At 39.3% G+C, this 21,861-nt stretch overlaps 1 long non-coding RNA gene across 1 annotated transcript; it reads left to right on the plus strand.

Annotated features, from left to right (window-relative positions):
• The first annotated feature begins 642 nt into the window (after positions 1–642).
• Positions 643–15,202, plus strand: LOC122985231. Its single transcript, XR_006404083.1, has 3 exons — positions 643–945; positions 10,799–10,929; positions 14,887–15,202. It is a non-coding gene; the product is annotated as an uncharacterized LOC122985231 (long non-coding RNA).
• Positions 15,203–21,861: the final 6,659 nt, after the last annotated feature.

Here is a 21,861-nt window from a genome sequence, read left to right on the forward strand (position 1 = left end):
TGCTGTTAAAAGAATCCAACAGTTTCAAAATATCTGTTGTGTCTCCTAAATAGGAGGGAAGATTGGGAGCAAATTTCTTAAGAAAAAAAACAATCCAGATATTGTGAAAGGGCTTCTGTGAGAACGCTGATACAGTAGGTGTGAGGGGCGGTTGATCAGTGATTTGTGGATTTTAGGAAGCCCATAAAATACGGGACAAATTAGATGTTGTACAGTCAAAAACTCTCTGTTTCTGATCTATCTCAGCTTTATATTCATCCAAAAGGGTTACAAGTTCAGGTGGTGCAGCAATGGAGCTGGGACTTAATGCTGTTGTCATATTGTTTTGATGTCGTAACGTGTTCGGAGGGGAGCTTTAGAAACCTTTTCTTGGCGTGTGGGACAATGTGACAAAATTGACAGTTAATCTATACTTTTGTTTATTCATTTTTAATTACTTCTCTAGGGACGGTTATGTGGGACTGTCCATCTTTAGCTACTTTGGTTCAGACTGAAATATCTCAACGACTATCACATGCATTGCTGTGAGACTTTGTACAAAAGCTGCCTGCTGTTTCCGATCTTTACTGAGACTGTTTGATAATTACAGCTCTGCAAGAAGCTCAGCATGTGGGCAGAAAACAAACTTAAGAACATTCAATATGTTGTTAAGGAGTTGTTATGTTCTAACATTTCACATTCCTACATTTATTTTTAGCGTAGCAGGCAGTACATTAGTCAGACATATTCTTCAAACATGAAAATGCCTTAATAGAAGTAAAAGAAACAAATATTAAGCTGGTATTTCTCTTTTTTCTGACAGTTGGACAGCAGTACAATCACAGCAGACAGTATGTGGAGCTTACTGTTGGCAGGTTGCCACGGAAACGAAAATAGCGCAAGGCGTAGTAAGACCATACGTTTGTAGGGACTGAAAGCAACACATTGAAATGATTATCCATGGAGGTGAGTTTCATATTGATTTATCCCTTTTTTCTTTGATAATTAGAAATAAAAACTGAAATGATGGAAAAAAAAAAAATAGCCTCTATTAGAAGTAGTAAAAAACTGACATGTAAATAGCAAGTGACATAATACATTTGGGTTAAATGTTGTTGTTGTTACATCTACATGACAGTAGGTGTCACTGTAATACCAGGTCCAGTAAGAAACATCCCACTCAAGCCCGTGTTGGTCACGTCAGGGACAGAATAAAATGGCGCTTGAGTTGATCACACATCGATAAACTTGTGTCTGTTCCTTACTGTCGAGTGTATTTTTTGAGCTAGCATCACAGTAACTGAGATGCAAGTGTGGAGAGAATAGTTTTTTGTTTCAACTGCATTCTGAAAATAACTAAAGTACAGTAGATTTATAGTTCCTCATGTGAGGGGAAAGTATTTACTTTTGATTCCATGAGCTGTTTGTTGTACGTAACAACGCCGTAATTTTGATAATGGCGGCCACCAGGTGATGTAGTTCATGTAAACAGACTAACTTGGTGTTAGAGAGAGGAGAAATATGTGCGTAGGGATGTTTTATTGTGATTTCACATAGTGTTTTATCATCTGTGCATTTGTGTTTGACATTGCAGTTTTATTGTTTTCATGCATTTGACGGTGCATCTATGCAATACTATTCCATTTATATAAAAGTATTATTAGGGCTAAAAAATGCTGGTACTTGAAATGGCTTATTTTCAGTCAGTATAACAGTAAACCACACTGTTAGGAGTGGAAACCAGTTGAATGTGAAGTGATATTTACATGATGTGACTGAAACGTGATTGAAATGATACAAAGGGCAGTATCAGTTAAACGGTACAGAAATACATTGTTTGTTCATGAGGATGATATTGAAGTTGAACATCCTTTAAAAAGGATTGTGGTTTTGACGAGACAGAACAAAATGACGCTTGAGTTGGTCACACATCGATAAACTTGTGTCTCCGCAGCCATCCAGGACTGTGATGCAACCTTGCTACTGGCCCAGGTAGGCTTGAGGCCAGTAACATAAAATTAGAACAGAATAATGGAGGTTGTATACTAGAAATACTTATTTCCATTATTCATCTCAAGACTCTTGAAACCATCACATCAGTGGCCCTGTGGTTGACAACTCATTCTGTCTTCATAAATATTAATATTTGTGAGACAGCAGCTGAGATGCAGTTTATTCTTTTTGGACTCCTTCATTCATGAATATGAGAAGCTGCTGCCTTTAAAAAGACGGCAGATTGCTCAGTAAAACGTCTCCATCAGGCTCCTGCTGCTGCACACTGCTGTCAACTCAGTCCAAAGCCAGAATTACATGACTTCTCCCTTCTTTTAATCTTCATGCTGGTTCAGAAACGGACCTCTAACAATCACGGACAAATCATTTAGCGACTGAAGTTAAAGTCCAGTTTCAGGGGACGTTTTGCTAATTGCGTGTTTTCAGCCTCGTCCTTTTTTTTTTTTTTTTTTTTAAAACATTCATGCAGCAGCTCGTATTCACCAATTATAGCTGCCCGATTTAATCACCATCGGCTGGTTTCCACTTAGCAGCTTTCAATGAACAGGGACCTGTTCTCTCCGGCCTGAAACTGTCTGAGCAAATCAGAGACGTGGGCGACCAATTATAGGACCAGAAAGTTTTGCAACCAGGGCCAATTTTTACTCCTTAAACTGGGACTGAAAACTCAAGACTGCAATTTAAGATTTAGAGAACATTCACTGTACTTCAAGTAAATTGATAAACACATTTTTCTCTTCTTGTCTAGTCAGCCCTCCGTCCAGACTTCCTCCGATGTGTAAATCTTACAAAAACTGAGTGTTGTGAAACAACGTTGTATGCTGGACAAACCTCATTTTAAATGTCAGTATGGCTGAATAGATTTATGTGGATTTATGGATTTATGTTGATTTAGTCAGATGATGTGATTGTAAAATGAAGATTTTATCACCACAGTGCAACTTGAGAGAGACTGGTTAACATGTAGTGTTTCTGAGCCATGATTATAACACTACGCCTTCCTTTCTATCCTTTTATTAGCATAAATATTGTTACAATAAATACAAACAGAATAAGAGACCACACACTGATAAACGGTGCAAAAAGATATTTAACTAAACATAACAATTCATATTTAAATATGGGAATGTTTAGGCATCAGTGGTGTAAAATAGATGTGTGGATGCATGAAATGTTGGCTGTAAAAGAAGTAAAGCAAACTAATCTAAAGTGAAAGTCATGTGGACGGTTGCTGCTGTTAAGCAGAGAAGAAGAGACAGCAGGTCTTTTATATCCTTTGGTCGCTCCCTCGTCAGGTGCAGCCGATCAACTGACAGACCTCTTAACCCTCCACTCCTGGAAGAAAACAACAAGAGTATAACTGGAGAGAACTAGAGGCAGATAAATAAAGAGTGAAAGAGAGAAAATGGGAAAAAAAGAGAGAGGGCTGTCACACCACAAACAGTTAAATTCAATATCCAGTTAAGAAGCAATTAATTCTCGTTCCATTATCTGACAACAGAAGAGGAAAATGTGTAAATGAGAACAACTATATTATGAATTTGGCAGCATTCAAACACAGTGTATGTGATCACAGAGCAGCAGGAGACTGAATGGAGGTTGAACTTGTGGAGTAACCAGCAAATACACCAGAGATAACTTCCTGTGATCAATCATTTTCTATAACACAGCCGTTGTCATTAACTTGTATTTATGTCGATTTTGTCAGACGGCGTTTTGACCATAAAATAATGATTTGGTCAGCCAGCGTTCTGTCCCAATCCTCACCAGCTGTGATTATCTTGAACTAATCCTGGATCAGTCAATCAAACCCTGCTGCTGTAATGTGACGATGAACAAGTTACTGATTTTTAGGATAATTTGAAGAGAAAGAGTTTTGACAAAGGGTGAAGTTGTGCTTCCTGTTGGCTCGAACTCGCCGCTTGTTCTCAAGCTTCAATAGATTTCTAGTTTAAACAGCATTCAGTCTCTGAACAGTACGAGTGTTTGTTCTCTGCTGTTATTAAAAAGGCATCTGAAGCAAACTGTTGCTATTGAAGCTTTGTCTGTTGCTGTTAGTTTTTACCTTTTATATATAAAGAGCAAACCTTCAGAGCTGCAATCAAAAACATTTTATTGAAAGCAAAAAAAAAAAAAAGTTGATCAAATTCTGATTAAGCTGAGGTCAAACGTCAATGAAGTGGAAACAAAACATACAAAACTCATTTTACATGTTTTGTTTTGTTTGCATTTATCTTATTTTCATTCTCAGGCACCAAATCTTTGTGTAGTTCACCTGTTATTAATGTTTGTTTTGCAGATTATCTTATGTTGTTAGTGGCTGTCGGGATGTTTCACATGAATTGATTGAATGGTTTGTGATTTGATAATGATATATCCTTTATTTTTTTATGTAAATTGGGAACTTTATAACACTCTGCATCGTGCTTGTAGTGTTTAGGATAGTTTATATTGGGCGGAGTGATACCGTACAGTGAAGTGATGTATCAAGTTGTCCAGCATTTGAGATTTGACCGCCACTGTTTTAATGACGGCATCTCGTTGTGTCTTCTTCTTCTGCAACGGTTTAATGGCACTGATTGGAGAATTAGCACCACCTGCTGTTTATCTCCTAATATTTACACAACAGCAGTGGATGGAAATGTGAATATTCTGGAAATTTGGTTAACATTTGCATTACATCTGGATGTAAATCACGGTCAATCAAGGTCAGCTACTAACAAAGTTGCTGTATTCTGTTGTTATTTATTAAACTCTTGTTGTGTACAGCACGTTTTCTTTTTTTTTTTCTTTTTTTTTTAAAGGAAGTTGTTTTAATGGATTTTCTTCTTTTTACAACAGATGACTTGGTTGTGCTGCATTGTGTCATCAGTAAGACATCATGATGTAACTGTCCTTTGTTTAAAAAAGGAGTTTTTTTCTAAAGGTCGTCCCCACCGCACCGACTGGAGATTCACAAATTTACATCAGAGGCTGTGTGACTTGATTTCATCAGCCAGAAAATGATGTTAAATATTTATGATATTTTAAGTGTAATTTATATCCACAAAAAGGACCTCTGATGGAGGACAGAGAGAGAAATAGCTGAGGGGAAAAAAAAGAAAAGGAAGCATCTCTTGGCTTTCCAAAATAAAAAATATAAAAACAGGAAGAATAAGAGAGAAGCGAAAACGGTGGAAAGAAGCTGCGGGGAAGAATGGAAGTTAGATATTGATTTGTTGTAAACAACCTTAAAAAGAAACGGACAGTGGAGAAGTGGATTATACTGCAACAGTAGTTTTAAGAAGTTTCTATGGATGTTAAGGTGCTTTAAATAAAACTAGGTTACTATAGCAACTGCAAGATGATTACAGCTGCAGTCTTACCTGAAGGAGCGAGATATCCTCCTCCTGAGATGTTGGCAGCACTCACTGCTGGCTGAGGATTTTTTTTTTTTTTTTTTATCTTTTTAAACATGCATCCTGTGTTCATGTTCTCCATCGTGCAACTGTCACAGATGTTTCAGCGATGTTGCCAAATTCCCCGCGGTATTGCCAACACACAACACTAACAGGAAAATATAGGAATCTGATCAGACGTTGCAGGAAGTTTCCCCTGACTCTCATCCTCCGGATCCATCCGGCCGAGGCAGTGAGGTGGATTGTGGGAACTGGCCCACAGGGATGGACATCAGCTGATAGGAGATAAAAATAGAAAAACAGCAGAGCAGGCTGAAGACAAAAGCTGGAAGTGCTCACAGCTTGAAGATTACTGAAAAAGGTGTCTTCACAGCTGTATCTGTCGCTGGTTGGATGGAAGTTTTTCTGAAGAAGGAACTGTTATTTTTCTATTCTGCTTTCAGTCAAAGTGTCCTTTAGCTGTTGCATCTCATTGTCCGTGGAGCATTAAAGCTGAAGGGTAAGGAGCAGTCAACACAAATGTCTAAAAAAGCATACACAAACTGAAGCTACCATTATAGTTTTTGACAGTAATTTCTCCTGCGGTGCAGCGCAGCGGTCGGTCAGAGAGTACCTGCTGGCTGAGGGCCAGACAAATGATCCCTGCAGATCGACGTTTTCATCAAGGAGGAATAAACTCAGCAAAAGCACACAGGAGGTCCAGCAGCCTGTGGAGCTTTTCTTTTACTTTGTGGAAACCATGGTAACTGTTGGATTTGTGCCCTCTAAACTGTAGAAAGTTTGCTTTAAATTATCGTGGCAGTCAAATCCAAAACAAATCCTGAAGCCAGACACACGAGGGATTCTTAACAACAACCTGTCGAGGACCAGTTAAAGGCAACAGCAGGTCTGATTCAAGCACTTCACAAAAGATAACAAAACTAAATAAATAATGTTTCCCCTCAACAAGTTTAGAAATCTCTATAATAATTGCAGCCACTGTTTGGATTCTAACAAAAAAGACTTCAGCTCTCGAGGTCTTCACAGGTTCAAAGGTTTGGACACACGACGAGAATAAAACTGAGACTAAAGTAACTCAGAACAAGAACTGTGATGAAATGTTTGACATTTTTCATCCACAAATAAAAACTAAACGATAAATTGATGGACGGACGAATGAACTCATGACTGTTTTAATGTGAAGTTTTATTATAGGAGCTGCAGCATCTGTGGAATCACAAACACTGTAGCTCCTGATTGGTCAGTAACCTCAAGCAGCCAATAACAAACCTTGTTCAGAGGTTGATTTAGCTGTTTGACCTCAGTGATGTTATCTGACGTTAGAGATTCATGGACTAAATTAATCCACAATCCATTGAGAATTAGACAGCAGTTGTCCATCTAAATTTTCCTCTAGATGTTCACTAAAGAAAAATCACTACGGAGATTGTCGTTTCCGCAAGTACCCAAAAACGACATATTTACGCTGCAAAAGAGGAAATCAGGTGGTGTTATTATGGTGCAACATGTAGGGAGGAGGAATGTATCTGCTGCAGCTGCAGAAGGACTAAATAAGAGTAACTTGTAACTCTTACTGGAAGACAGAGATTTGTCCCTCTTTACTTTCTCATTCAAGAGAATTGGCAACTGTGTCCAAACTTTTGACAGGTACTGTACATACTAAAAACGAACCTAACGTATAGTTTAACCTTAAAGAATTTTGCTGGCGATTTTCCATATATTTCTTACTGTCAACAAATCTCATGTGCAGAGTCAAACCTACAATAAACTCATCCTACTTATAAGTATTGTGTTTGCATTCAAAGCCTAAACTAAAGTTCTTTACAATGTACCATAAAGCACAAATCAATAGGTTGTCATGCTGCACAACAAGCTAGCAAAACTCTGTAAAAAGGATCCACATTTTGACTGAAAACATGATTGCAGTTATTAGTCTTTGGAGCCATTTCTAAACAAACTGCCTTGACAGTAATCTTTGTGGCAAAGGAACATGTCACCCAATGCAGCGATGTAGCTCACTGACATGTTTTTAATCAACAGAAGCCTGCAGCACAAAAGGAAAAAGATATATCAGGCCTTGGATACACACAATACTTGTAAATACACATGAGATTTGTTGACAACAAAAATATAAAATTGCAGGCCTTATCCTTTAAGACAGGTCTTTTCATGTCATTTTTGTGCCTAATCAAACCTTACTGTTGTATTTTAATTTATTTACTGCTGGATTACTCCTGTGTTTATCAGTTACCACTGTATCCATTTCTCTTATTTGCATTTTTCAAATTTTAATGGTTGTTTGTTTTGTCCAGTGTGAACAACAGAAGCACCCATGCATAAAGAGAGTGATTCTGCTCTCACTGGACCACCCTGTAGAAATAAAAGGCTGAATAAATTAATGTGTCGTTCTGGAGTGCATGGACATGACAGAGCTTGTTGTTTAATATGTTGGACTTGTTGTTAACCTGTGTGCCTTTGTGTAGTCACCACGTGAGAATCAGGTGTCGGCTTAGATTGGCTGATCTAAGTTAAACTCATCTGTGAAATGACCACAGAGAGAAATTTGTGCTGACAGTTGTTATAAGAGCACATGAGCTGTAGTCTACAGCTGCATGCACAGATGTGCCTGAGTGTGTGTTTGGGGGGGGGGGAATGTTGTACTGTCATCGTGCAGATGATTTGGAGATGACTTGTCTTTGCGGGAATTTATTTTTATCCCCTTCCTCTGTTATGACCTCACACAGACTAAAAACAATTACCAACATCTCATTGTTGACGAGAATTGGAAGTTATTAGTTCGCTCCCATGTGAGGCTGCGTTGTGATTTTCTGGCAGGAAATGGTCTGTTAGCTGTCATCCCACAGATGCAGCTGACAGCCAAACCTGTTTTACTGCAGCGGAGCAAGAGAGCGGTCAGCCTCCTTCCCCGACCTCTCTCTCTCTCTCTCTCTCTCTCTCTCTCTCTCTCTCCCCTGCTGTTTCTCGGAAGAAGCCAACCTCGTTTCCAGCATGGCAGGGGATGCGGATGGTCTCAGGGAGCCTAGAGTCCTTTATATCCATGCCAGCTAGAAACATCCCCAGAACGTTACCACAGAGTGTTACATAAAATGTTATTATACCATCTGCATCGTTTTAAAACCTTTTATTGGAAGAAAGCAACGACTCTCTAAACAGCTGCTAATCTCAGATAATGATAATTCCCTGCTTCAGCTTAATATTATTTATTCCACTTTCAGAACAAAACCTCCAGTGTAAAATTTGTCAGGCAGCCCAGCGTCAGCAACATTTCTGAAATGATCACATTGTCTTTCATGCAAATAAGTTCATTTTTATTGCACGTCTTACACAAGTAAACTCAACCAGTCTCATATTTAGCACAGATAATCTTTCTATATAAAGCAAGGAATCTCTCTGTCTGTTTGTATGTATGTTTCTCGCATATCTCGAGAACTGTTCATCCGATCTTCTTCACATTTGATGGATGTATTACTGGGGATTCAAGGGAGTGCATTGTCGAAATTTGAACATGCAACACATTTAATATTCATAAAATTGGGGAAAAAAAACAAGCAAACAGCAAGTCGCTCCACTCTGCAGCAGCGTTGCAGGGCCTCTGGGCTCTGCTACTGCATGTCATGGTCAGAGTTGTACATCCCTGCCGAGAGAGAGAGAGAGAGAGAGAGAGAGAGAGGAGGTTAGGCTTTGTTGTGGGTTTCCCCAACTCATTTTTAAGAAAAATGGGAGAGAGAAAGCCCATGAATGACAGAAATATAACATTTTGTAATCGTTTCACAGCGGTTACGTTCTAAAGCATAAATAAACAACCATCAAACACTCAACGGGTGATTTACTGTGGAGACAGACACTGTTTTTGTGCAATTTGGATACATGAAGTGTGATTTGTGATATTGGACTATATAAGTAAAATTGACTTGCCAGAACAGTCGTGGATGGAAACATGCATTAATTAGAATTTTCTTTTGCCAAGTTTTGAGAAATTCTGTTAAAATTTGCGCTACATTTGGATGAAAACCCGTCTGTTGTCATGATGAATAATATGTTACTGAAGCAGCATCATTAAAAATAGCAGTTTTAAGTATTTGAACTTTTGACGGGATGTTGCACACCACTTTTTCCTTTTTTTAAAAATGTATATTTATCAAAACAACAAGAATAAATCTGACATTGATCTGATTTGCAGTCAATTTCTTATCTTAATTGATCTGTACTTATCAGTCTGGAGCTAAATTCTCCTTATTATGATTTCTCTGAAGTCCATTTCACCCGATTTCCTTCGATTTCATCCCTATTTACATTTTCATACATTCTAAATATAGATTGTTATTCATTTCCTAGGTGAATAATTCATGGAGATTTAAAGGTTTCACACAAATAATAAATGTTTAAAAAAAATTCTAATTATATATGTTAGTATGTTTGTAGAATAAAAATCTCTGGATAAACTGTAACAGCTCGCCACTGTAGTTTTTAAACAAACAGGAGGGAACAGTGGATTTGTTGGGGGCTCTAGTGAATATTTACAACATTTATGGCAGTTAAATTAATTTGCCACTTGAAGGCAGAAGAACAAGACATCCACAGATACAGAAACATAATCATCCGACTGACTGTGTCAATAATCAGTTGTGGGGTTCCTCAGGGCTCTACTCTCGGTCCTTTATATTTTCAGGTTTCATGCTTATATGTAACAGGAACATTTATTTGTCCATAAACCATCAGACTCTCCTCTGTTAACTCACTGACACACACAAATACTCTCACTGAAACACCACAACAGGCTGTCAGTGTCTTCAAAAACACAAATGTTACAACAATTTAGACGAGCCGTTTCTGATCTGCTTTTATTCTGCATGTTTCCTATTTCCTCATGAAATCCAATAAAAAACACATAAACCTACAAGTTTTTAACAAACAGAAGGAAATTGTGCATTTGTTGGGGACTATTTTCAGTGATGGATGACTCCTCATTTGGTGTTCTAGTGAGTATTTCTGGCGGCAGGACAATGAGTGTGGGATTGAGTGAAAATAAACTACAGTTTGTGTGTTCATGGTAATGAAGGAACATGTCACCCAGTGCAACAGTGTGACTCACTGACATGTTTTGGACAACAACCAAGCTCTGTGGTACTGAGCAATAACATATTACAGACAATACTTGTTAGTAGATTAATGCATTGTTGGTTTTGATATTTTAAATGGGAATTGCTACGAAAAATAAAGAATATCACCAAACTTATACAGAATACATAATGTCAGTATGTGTTATATTTTAGGACACAGCTTCACAGAGAGAGAAAATGACACGGTTATAACACTTAGTTTTTGGCTTGCAGACTTCAACAAGCCACACCAGGACTGTGTTTCACATGTCCTCTCACATTTCTCAGGTGTTAAGAATGATAAAAAATGATGATGTGACCGCTGCACGAGGCACAGCAGATATCAGCCTTTACAACTGCTCCGGTGTCAGACTTCCTCCTGTTTCTAGTCGTTTCCTTCACCTAATCCTTCCCTGGAGGTGAGAAACATTTCACCTCATTTTCACCTAATTTCTGTGCGCACCCACCTGTGAAAGACAAGATTAACATAATGCCCTTTTCACCATTGCTTCAGCCACGGAGCTGGAAAACTGAACAGTGCTTCTAGGTTTACATCATTTTGTTCACTCCTGGTGTAATATAAAAAGAAAAGTATTGTTAAGGGTTATTTATACACGTATTCTGAATGTCTAAAGTAATTTCTCTTTTTCTTTTCAATAAAGAAGCCAGAACAGTTGAGTTAACTGGGCGTTAAATCGCCACCTTTCTGACATTTACCCTGGCAACAACATACAGAAGAGCTATGGACTAAGCTAAAATAACCTAGTAATAGTATACCCAATCATCATTATTAAAGTATTTTATCAATCACACATATGGAAAAATGTAACGCACATGATTGGTTGACAGTTGTTAAGGTCATATGGCAATGGCAGCTGTGTGAGAGTCAGCAGAACAACATAAATCAAGGTGTAAATTGGACTGGAAGCCCTGGGAACAGATATCAGGATGTTATTTATAACAGATGGGTGATAAAGGAAAAAAAAACAAACAAACAAGTGGAGAAACATGCTTCCATACAGGGCATGAGGAGTATCAAAATGATGTGACTAATATGCCTTGGCCTTCCAATCACCTGGGACCAGGTTCACAAAGCATCTTATCTTACCAGTAAGACACCACTCCTCCTAAATGGCACTAAAAGTTTTAGTTTCCTCTTAAAAGCCTGGACACTCCAGGAGTTAAAACATTTGAAATTACCGTAAAAAACACGCTCACAGTGACAATACTAACATGCTGATGTTAAGCAGATATAATGTTTACCATGTTCACCATCATAGATGATGTGTGTATTTGGTCACTTAAGTTACTTAAGTCATTTACAATGTACAGTGTAGTATAAAGAGAAGAGTTTGTGATATGTAGCACAACAAGCAAGCAAAGCTGTGAACAGAACAGTGTTCCCGCACATGCTCAGTGTTGTCTGCCTTACACAGAACTACTCTCCTGAGACTGAAACTGTGATCGCTGGTATTACTCTTTGGAGCCGTTTCTAAACAAACTAACATGACCAAACTCTTCATGATGAAGGAACATGTCACCCAGTGCAGCAGTTTGAACCACTGAACAACGGAGGTATAAGATATATCAGGCTTTACACACACACACACACACACAACTTGTAAGTATATCCATTCAGTGTTGGTTTGGCTCTTTATATTTTTCTTAATGTCAACAAATCTCATGTAGAGAACTGTCAGCCACATCCTTTGAAACCATAAATGTCAACCTGTTGGTGGTGCTAGAGGAAAAGTCAGAGGAGCAGTAGGGTTTCATCCTCTGGAAACTCTCATAACAATCCATCAAACATTTGTTGAGATATTAACAGTCTGAATGACTAAAATAAGCCAGTTCATTTACTACATCCAAACTTTGAGATGAATTTGGTTTCTGGTATACTGGGAGGCTTTGAATGAATAAAAAAGTATGGACCATTTATTTCAGACTTTATTTTAGACACTGAGGTTGTTTAACTTACTTTGAGAGGAAATCGAGGTATTTATCAACCCGGTTGGTGTTCTCATATTTTTGTGATTTGGGAAGCACAGACTCTGGAGCCGAGCGTTATGACCAATAGTCATACTGAACAAAAATATATAAGGATAGTAAAGTTGACAAATGCTGCAATTTTCCTTTAACGGTTAGCTTTGATGAACAACTGAAAACCCTCCCTTTTGAATGTGGGCTTATTGTCTTCAGTTTTAAATGACAACTCTTCAGCTCAGACTGAACTCATTCAGTTTTATTCTCATGAATAAAATAAAGGTCACACTCACACAGGCGTACACGTTCTCACATCAACTCAAAGGATCTGATTTGAGTTGACAGTTTAATTTCGGCCTCGTCATGTTCGCAGCGTTCATGATTGACTATTCATAAGTGAAAGATTGTTGAGATGCCTTTCTGCTGGAGAGAGACAGAACATCTGAAATAAAGCTCGTCATAAATGAAGGTTTCGTCATCTGAAGGCTGCGGCCTCTCTCAGTCTGTTTTATATTTTAACGGGTTGATCTCAGCTCTGTCATTCAGCTGACGTTCTCCTCCACACAGCCGATGACGGCGTGAATCGACTGTAAGCAGACAGTTTTTCGTCCCATTGATCCTGAGCCGCCTGACATTAAGAACCGCTGTGCGGTTCATTTATTTCTGCTTCCTGTGCATGAGTAACCAAATTATTCCGTCTCCCAAATGACTTCACTGACATCTGCTCCCATCAGAACATTTGCAGCAGCATTTACCCAAATTTGCCCTTCATCAAGCGCAGGAGAATCAAACTTGAGCAGTTTAATCTATTTGAGTGAAGAAAGAAATGCTAAAATTCTCTGGTTTCAGCTTCCTCAGAATTCTCTCTTTTATATAAAACAGTAAATTGAATATCTAGACGTCACGTTGTACTCTGGCAAACTGGGGTGGATATTTTTTCACCATTTTCTGTTGTTTTAAAGATTAAACAATCAACCAATCAATCAATAGATTAACCAATAATGAATAATGGCTAGTTGCAGCCCTAAATCAGAACTGATAGACTCAGGTCTGTGTCCTTGAAGTAACTGCTTTAAAAAAGGACCATTTCCAATAAATATGTCGATGAATATGAACATATATAGCTCTATTGGTAAAGCTAACTTTGCACTCCCCAGATCCGTTAGAGATTCGGGGAATCGAGGGCTTCAGCCTGAAATTAAACACAGAAACAGGATTTCTTAACTGTAAAACAGTAAACTATAAAGATCAGTATTTAATACCGACTGTATACAATTAGTGTAGAAGTGAGACACAGCATGAGTTACTATTAAATGTTTTTAATGATTGAATATGTATGTATACAATACCAATTTGTGATATAGTTAAACATTATTGTATTCCAAATTCATACTTCATACTAATTCTACACCATATATACTACATATTCATCACAGTTTAATGTTTTTGCAGTTACAAGCTGACTTACACATTTCATACTAAACAGAAACGACACAAAACCTCTCGTGACAGACGTCATATCATCTGTGACTTCGGACAAGCGGTTCATTTGCCTGCTGGTTTTTTTTCTAACTGTCCCCTTGTCTGTTTTTCTTCTTCTGTTTCTTAAATTCCAGCAGCTGTAAACTACAAGACGTGTAACGCTGCCCTCTACTTGTGCAGTTTTTCACTTGTCAGTTCACGGTCAGCATTATATTTTGGGACAATCAGAGCACACTACAGAATCATCACTTTTGTTCAATGTTAAACTACATCAGGGGTCAGAAATGAGGTTTTTTCAGTATTTTTCTTTGGGCGAGGCTCTTAACCAGGAATGCAGGCCTTTATATTTGTAGGTTATCTCTTTTAATACATTTAAAAATAGAATAGACTTAACACAGTTTAGGATTGTATCTGATGTCATGTTTCCCATCAGTAAGTGAGCTCAAACTGCTCATTTTAATACTCATTTTTCTAAAAATGACTCATACACGTATATAAGTTCTGTGTTGAGACGTTCTTCATTGATGATCCACACATGAAAACAGCTGCATCTCATCGTTAGAAATAAATGGCATCAACATACTATTTCTGTCAGATTGCCACCTGTTTGCGTTTGTGAAGAACAAAATGTGTTCTGGTCCAACAGGCTAAAGTTATGGAATTAAAACAGTGTTAAAATTCACACATTCAAATGTTATTTCTGGAGGGTTTATTAGACTTAATTTCAGCAGCATGCTGTGTTCAAACAGCACAGTGACACCAGGGTTTTAAGGCCTCTCGTGGTGTGAGGGCAGGATTAGAACAAGCTTTTATTCATTGGGATTTATTTTGCTTTTCTACAGTAGATTCGTGAAACATTATGTAAAAGTTTTGATGTAAACTTTAAAAGTAAAAACTTTACCTTTCATCAGGGAGAATATTTTTGCTGGAGGACCAGATTTGACCCACAGGCCTGTATTTAACTACCACTGATCCACATACTCTAAACTATGGAGCCAGTTTAGATGAGTCTCATGTGGTAGGTACGTCTTAATTTTGCTCTTAGATTAGTCTGATGCAAATTAGATTGTTTCACAAAAATAAAGAAGAGCCTTATTTTAACAAACTCAGAGTTAAAGAGCAAAGTTTCCATGGTAACAACACCACCAACATCTTCAGCACCATTTATGTGTTTCCTTATGGTCCCCCTTCCTGTTTTAGGATTGCTTTGATTTGATTTATTTATTGAATGGGACAATGTGCAGTTTGAAACATTAAAGATGCACTGCACCAGAGTTAGCTTGAAGCTAATTTGCATCTGTAGTCCCCAACAAAAAAACAACATACAAACAGCACAACAACAAACAGTTAAAAGCAAAAAAAAAAAAAAAAAAAAAAAAAAGACCCAACCCCCTCTGGAGGATCTAATGGAATTTACTGAGCGTTTAAAATTTTATAAACTAGGCACAAATTTGAGAATAATCTAAAATTCTCAAAGCTCAGTAAATTGTATTTCTCCAGCACCCTACAGTGATGGAAATGCATTGGAGTTTTTAAAGTTTGTATAAGGACTCAAGAGGTTTTATGGCTGTTTCTCCAGCCTGCCCCCGACTCTTAAATATTTCTTTATTTGCATCTTCTACCACATTTTATACCTTTTTTGAACACTGTTGATGCTCTTGTTCAATCACGTTTTTCCCCCCCCCCATCAATTTTCATTTTTCTATTATTGTTACATTCTTCGCTGATTTTTCCACATAAAAATGTCTTGTAACTGTTGAGTTCAGTTTAAGAGTGGTTTGATGTGGTTGCTCAGTCAGCCAAAAAAAAAAAAAAAAAAAAAAAGGCTTAATTTACCCAGAATTCATAGAAAATTAGTTCTAGTTAAGATCATTATGCAGCTAGGAGTGTCTTGGTAGCCGAGTGGTTACTGCACATAACCAATGTCTCTGGTTCAGTTCCAGTCAGGGAGCTTTGTTGCATGTCAGACCCATCTCTCTCTCTCTCTCTCTCTCTCTCTCTCTCTCTCTCTCGTTTTCCTGTGCATCTTCACTATCCCATGTCTGATAAAAAGGAAAAACATGCCAAAACAAAGAATGTTTACAGAAAAAAAGAGGTTATTGTGCAGCAAATGAAATAAGATGTCAGACTTAGATGAAAGTTTAGTTTGATTAAAGCCAAACTGGCCCCAGGAGCAGCACCTCTGGAGCTGACAGTGATTTGAAGTGTTTCTCGAGGGTTGGTTTTGATTCCACATCCCATGTTCAGGAGGACATGGCATCAGTGATGTGCACAGTAGTTTCTCACCTTTTTGGTTTAAAGGCCTGCAACACCTCAAAGCAGAGTGCATTTCTCTTCTCAGGTTGTTTCATTTTGAAGGATTTCAGAGGCCAAAAAAGATGAAAATATGCACTATTTCAAAAGGAAAAACTTGAAGAATTAACAACTTTGTGCAACAGATGTGTCTTTTTTTCATCCATTAATCATTTTGTGAGCTTTAGTGTTATTTTGGGTTGGGAAACCACTACTGTCAGAGTACATCCACAGCAGGCTGGGTAAATCTGTAAACACATCTTATTCTCTCAATTTCAGTCCTCCATCCAGACTGAGAGGATATTTATATATTATTTGGAGTAGTGGTGAGTTATGCAGTGAGCAGTCAAGCTCTGCTGGCACACCGAGTGTGTAGTTTGGCAGAAAGTACAATAAGATTGTGGTCTGCAGCTCTTCATCTCGCTGTGGTTGTTTCCACTTGTACTACTCCTCCCTTCAGTATGTCAGTATGTCTGATCCACTGACCAAATAGCTCTGAATATCTCCATATCTTGTTTCAAAGTGGAAACGACCACAGTTTGAGGCTGAAACAGATGTGGAAGTATCTGTTGAAGTAGCCTCAACTTCTCTCTAGAAATACTAAGTCAATCTTTTTTTTTTTTTTTCCTCAACGGGTCATTATGGTCTCAATTGCTAAATTCAGACCCTCTAATAAATGTGCTGGTGGTCACTTTGGAAATTATTGCTCCTTTAATAAGATTTGAAGACTTATAGTAGCTTTGCTATCTGCCGTGTGGATGTTAGCACAATTTAGCTAAAGTAGCTGATGTTAGCCTGAGTGTGCAGCGCTCGGTGTTCCCAGTAAGCCTGGGAAGTGTTGAAGAAATTTCACTCAAGTCCTTGTTCAAAGTTTGCTGTGGTGGAAGTGGTTTAATAGCATTCCGGAAATGCGGTGAGCTTACTGACACAGAGCTGGTCTGATACAGTAGACTGACCCAGAGCAGAAGAAGTGGAGAGACTTTATACAGTAAAGATCAAAGCACCAAATGGTGAACAAAAGCTACAGTATGGATCAAGGTTGTGAGGGCATTTACATACAAGATCATGGTTTGCCAGGGGCACGTCGGGAGGGGTCAGATCAGTAGAGGTCAGGAGGGTGACTAACACATGATAAACAAAAGGGTAGAAAGGGAGGGCATTTACATACAAGATCAAGGCAAATCCAGGGGCAATACAGGAGAGGTCACATCAGCAGGGGTCAGGAGGTGGAAAGGACACCAACTTGGCATATGTTTGATCAAAAGAGTTGTCTCAGACGTTATTTGATTATCAGGTCTCCAAACTAAATGTGTTCTCCTTTGATGATTGAGTCTGCTTCCAAAGGGTATTCTTCTTCAGAAGCAAGGCGTGTTTCCAGAGCGTGACAGGGAACATCCTGCACTCCTTATTTGGAAGGTACAAGCTCTGATCTAGAACAGAGGAGATAGCAGTTGGTTGGTGAGTGTTTTTGAAACTTTATTTTGGAGTTTTGATTGGGATTGTAGCCGTTGTCAGGCTTTGTTAGGAGGTTTCACTCTCTGAGTTTCAATAAGTGGGTCGCTGATGGGGTTCACATCCTCTATTGTTGCTTTGCTGTGAAAATCTGAAAGGGGCGGGTTCAGCCTAGACACTTCCTGGTATTAAATGCATAAGCTGTACTGAAGCGTCAGCCCTCATTGTGTTAAGACCGAATTGTGTAACTACCTGCGAATCTACCTGTGCGAGTCCACCAAGAGAGGACACCAAATGGTGAGTCCCTTTCTACTATCTATTCATGTAGTGTACCTCTCTCACCATGTGCTACAAACACATCCCTGTCATCCAGGGCTTTCGAAAAAACACGCATCTGTCGTAGACAATGCAACTCTGAGAATCTCATTCCACTCAAAAAAGCCTCTTCTACTCAGTCCTCCTTTACTTTTGGCCTATGGAATTGCCAATCAGCTACAAACAAAAACAGAATTTATCCAAGCACTTGCTAATATGACATTCAGGTACTAGCCCTGACTGAAACCTGGATCCATCCAGAAAACACTGTCACTCTGTTGACTCCACTTTCTCACACACACCCCGTCCTGTTGGGTGCGGAGGGGGGACGGGGGTCCTCATTTCCAAACATTGGAAATTCACTAAGCTTGCTCCACTAAACAACAACAACAACAACAACAACAACAACTCTTCCTTTGAAGAGCACGCAATCAGGGTTACTGCTCCTGTTAAGCTGGTTGTAGTTGTCATATACCGCCCTCCAGAGTGTCAACTCGAGAACTTTGTTGTTGAACTTGACATGTTACTCTCAGCCATGCCTGATGATAACACACCACTAATTGTCATGGAAGACATGAACATCCACACTGACAAATCCCAAACAGCCGTTGCTAAACATGTAAAAAAAAAAAAAAACAGCAGTATGTGAATGGAAATGATTCTCTGTATTGACTTTCACTATTGAACACTGACAATCCAACCAAACAATATCTGTATGCGTTATAAAAACTTTATCTTCTCCACTGAAAACAGACGCAGACTCATTACACATAGTGACAGATGTGTGATCAACAGCAGCCACCAAAACACGGGAACTGATGTTTTTATTGATGGTGTTAGAGGAAACGCTTGTCTGGCCTTTTTTTGTTTCACTCAGTCAAGCTGGAGTTTTCAGGCTGCTCAAAAACACAAACAGTGGGAGCAGATAGGTTGAGTGAGCACACTTTAAGTTTCTGTGATGAAATAATCCTTATTCTAACAACTGGTTCTTGAGGAGGACTCAAAAGCAGGACAGAAGGCAAACAGGTAAAGAAAAAGTCTCCTTTACTGAGAATCATAGTGAGCAGGATACAAGAGCCCATCTCACAGAAGAGATTTGCGTGCACTGCTTACACGCAGATCGCAAATGTTGCCAGTTCCATCATTTCACAGATGATTTGTCACTCATGAATCACGGATGAGTTTGAGTCCCTCAATTCCTCTTGTATGCTTATGCAAGGGTTGCAAGTTTGTAGTTTCTTTTGATTAGTTTAACAAGTCAAAATTAAAGTGAGAGGACATTGTCTGATGTTGCAAGTAGCAGCTTGCAGGTTGCAAATTTGATTAAAACGGGCACCTGGCAAACAATTCCAGAGGGGAGCAGGCAAAAATCAGGTCAAGCAGGAAGAGTCCAACACTGGAAACAGGAGACAAAAGACTGGCTGGAACGCTTGGTAAACACACAAAGAGGATCTGGCAGAGGGCTGAATGACCAGTATAAGGACTAGGAGATAATGAGTAATGAGGAGCAAGGGGAAGGGGAATGGTGGGAAGGACTGGGGACAGCTGATGGATGGATGGATGGATGGATGGATGAGGGATGACAGGGTCTGAAACCTCCTCCCCAAACACTTATCTGAAGTTGGAAATTAGTGGTGGCTGTGTCCAAATGTAGTGGGTCTGACTCTGCGTTGTGTTTTTGTAGATGGTAGTGACCACATTTTATGGAATTGTCTTTGAGCAATTTATTTCCCAACCAGCAGCTTCCAGAAGAAATTCCATAACACAAAGAGCGTTTGCACACTAGCATCCCAAAAGGACAAATGTAATACGTGTATATTGAGTCATTTGTCATAGTTTGCCACATTGATAAGCTACCTGCCCACTGATTACAATGAAAGAACTGTCTTTAGCCTTGCTATGCCATTCGCACACACAGCTTCATTCAATCTAATCATTCAGCAATTCAGCTGCTGAATGTAATTAAGTGTGCTCACGAACTGTCACGCCAGCTGAGTCCTTTCAACTCATTAATTAAGAGTGTCAGGTACCAAGCCTTTATAGACATCAGATGATGCTTGACCAAATTTGTATTCTCTCCAAGGATCAGAAGGATTAGAAAATTACCAAGGTAGTTTGTTTGTTTCCCCATGGGACATGCTCCAGCAAGGTCAGGAGCGTTCAAGATGCAGGGGAGCACGACTGCAGCGAGCAATCATGTATTTACTAAAGTTAATCACACTAAATATAATGCTTTTAGTATTTAAACTAACACATCACAAATACAGCAAACACATTAATAGCTATAGGTTTTCGAATCAGACATCGTGGCATTTTGCCAAACATAGCAGACACAAAAAGGTGGAATACATCTCATCCAGGAAGACAAAAGAAAGCAAAGAAAGCATACATCATAGCTTCAGAATATGTTGTCTGTGTCAAACATATTTTATGGTCCAGGTAGTTCAGAAAAATGTTGAAGGAGTGAATAAGTGTGGGAAGTAACAGTTTCCTTTATTTTGTAGATTGACAGTGCACCAATAAATACACGCCTCAGTCCCGATGTGTACTTTGATGGCCAGAAAGACCTCATGCCTGATTACAGGCTGAGGCGTCAGTCCATGGAGGCCTTAATGAGGATTCTGTCATGAAAGTACACACAAGGCTGGTCACACGAGGTCCATATATTGATTACTGTGTACTCATTGGCGCATAGCTAATCAAACAGTGTGATGTCCTGGGCCGTTCATGTTCCCAAGCCTACAATCTGCAGACTGGTGCACACTGGAGTGAAGAGGTCATCAGACTGCTCACTGCTGGAGCACTGGATGAGGTCTGCCAAGGATTTGCACGGCTGGCCAACAGCCAAGTGTTCTCCAGGTGTGTGGGCACCATTGATGGTTGGCATGTCCGCATCAAGAACCTTCCAGGACCCGATGGCCAGGATCACCTCAACAGGAAGCTCTTCCCATCCATACAACCGCAGGTACTATGTGATGGGAAGGGCCTCTTCATCAACACCTGGGTATCCTGGCTCCATCCATGACAGAGTCATGAACAGCAGGATCTACAGAGAGGCTCTGTATCCTCCCTCAGGTGAGACTAAAGTAAGTTAGTAATACATCAATAACTATAAATATTCATTTGTAGTTTCCCAATCTCTGCAAGGTACTATATTGTGGGTGATGGTGGCTACCCCCTGCATTGAAATACCTGTGGCCATCACTGCAAGGGAGGTTGCAGAGCGCTTCATCCACCATCATGCTAAGACTCGTTCCATTATAGAGCAGGCCTTTCGCATGTTGAAGACGCATCGGCGATCGCTGTTCTTCAAGGCTTTGGAGGTCGACCACACCTTTGTCCTTTCAGTCATCACCATCTGTGCAGTGCTGCATATCCTCTGCCTCACAGTGGGGGACATCCTTGAGCCTGTCAAGGATGTCGGGGACACTGGTGTGGTTCCACCATGTCCAATGAGGGTGGAATAAGGCGGATATGGCCAGCGTGACCGACTGGCAGGGCTACTCTCTGCTCCACATGTGCACCCTATGGAGTTGTAGGAACATGATTATTTGTAGAGCTTGGGGACATTAAGGCCTGGGACACGGGCCACCACACTGTAGATAAGCCGTGTGCCTTGAAGCCCTTTTTGTTTCACTGATGTATATCTCTAAGTTGTCTTTAAGGTTCTCCTGTCCTTTGAACATTACTCTGGAGAAGAAATTTGAGAAGAGGCCTTTGTTTTGTTGTTGCTTTGACAAGCTTACATTATTCATTTCTAGTTGACATTGTGGGTGTATGTGATGTGCAGCTTTGTATTTTGATTATGTGTCCTGTGTGTTTTTGCT

This window comes from Thunnus albacares, chromosome 7 (genome assembly GCF_914725855.1).
Source record: "Thunnus albacares chromosome 7, fThuAlb1.1, whole genome shotgun sequence".
NCBI lineage: Eukaryota > Metazoa > Chordata > Actinopteri > Scombriformes > Scombridae > Thunnus > Thunnus albacares.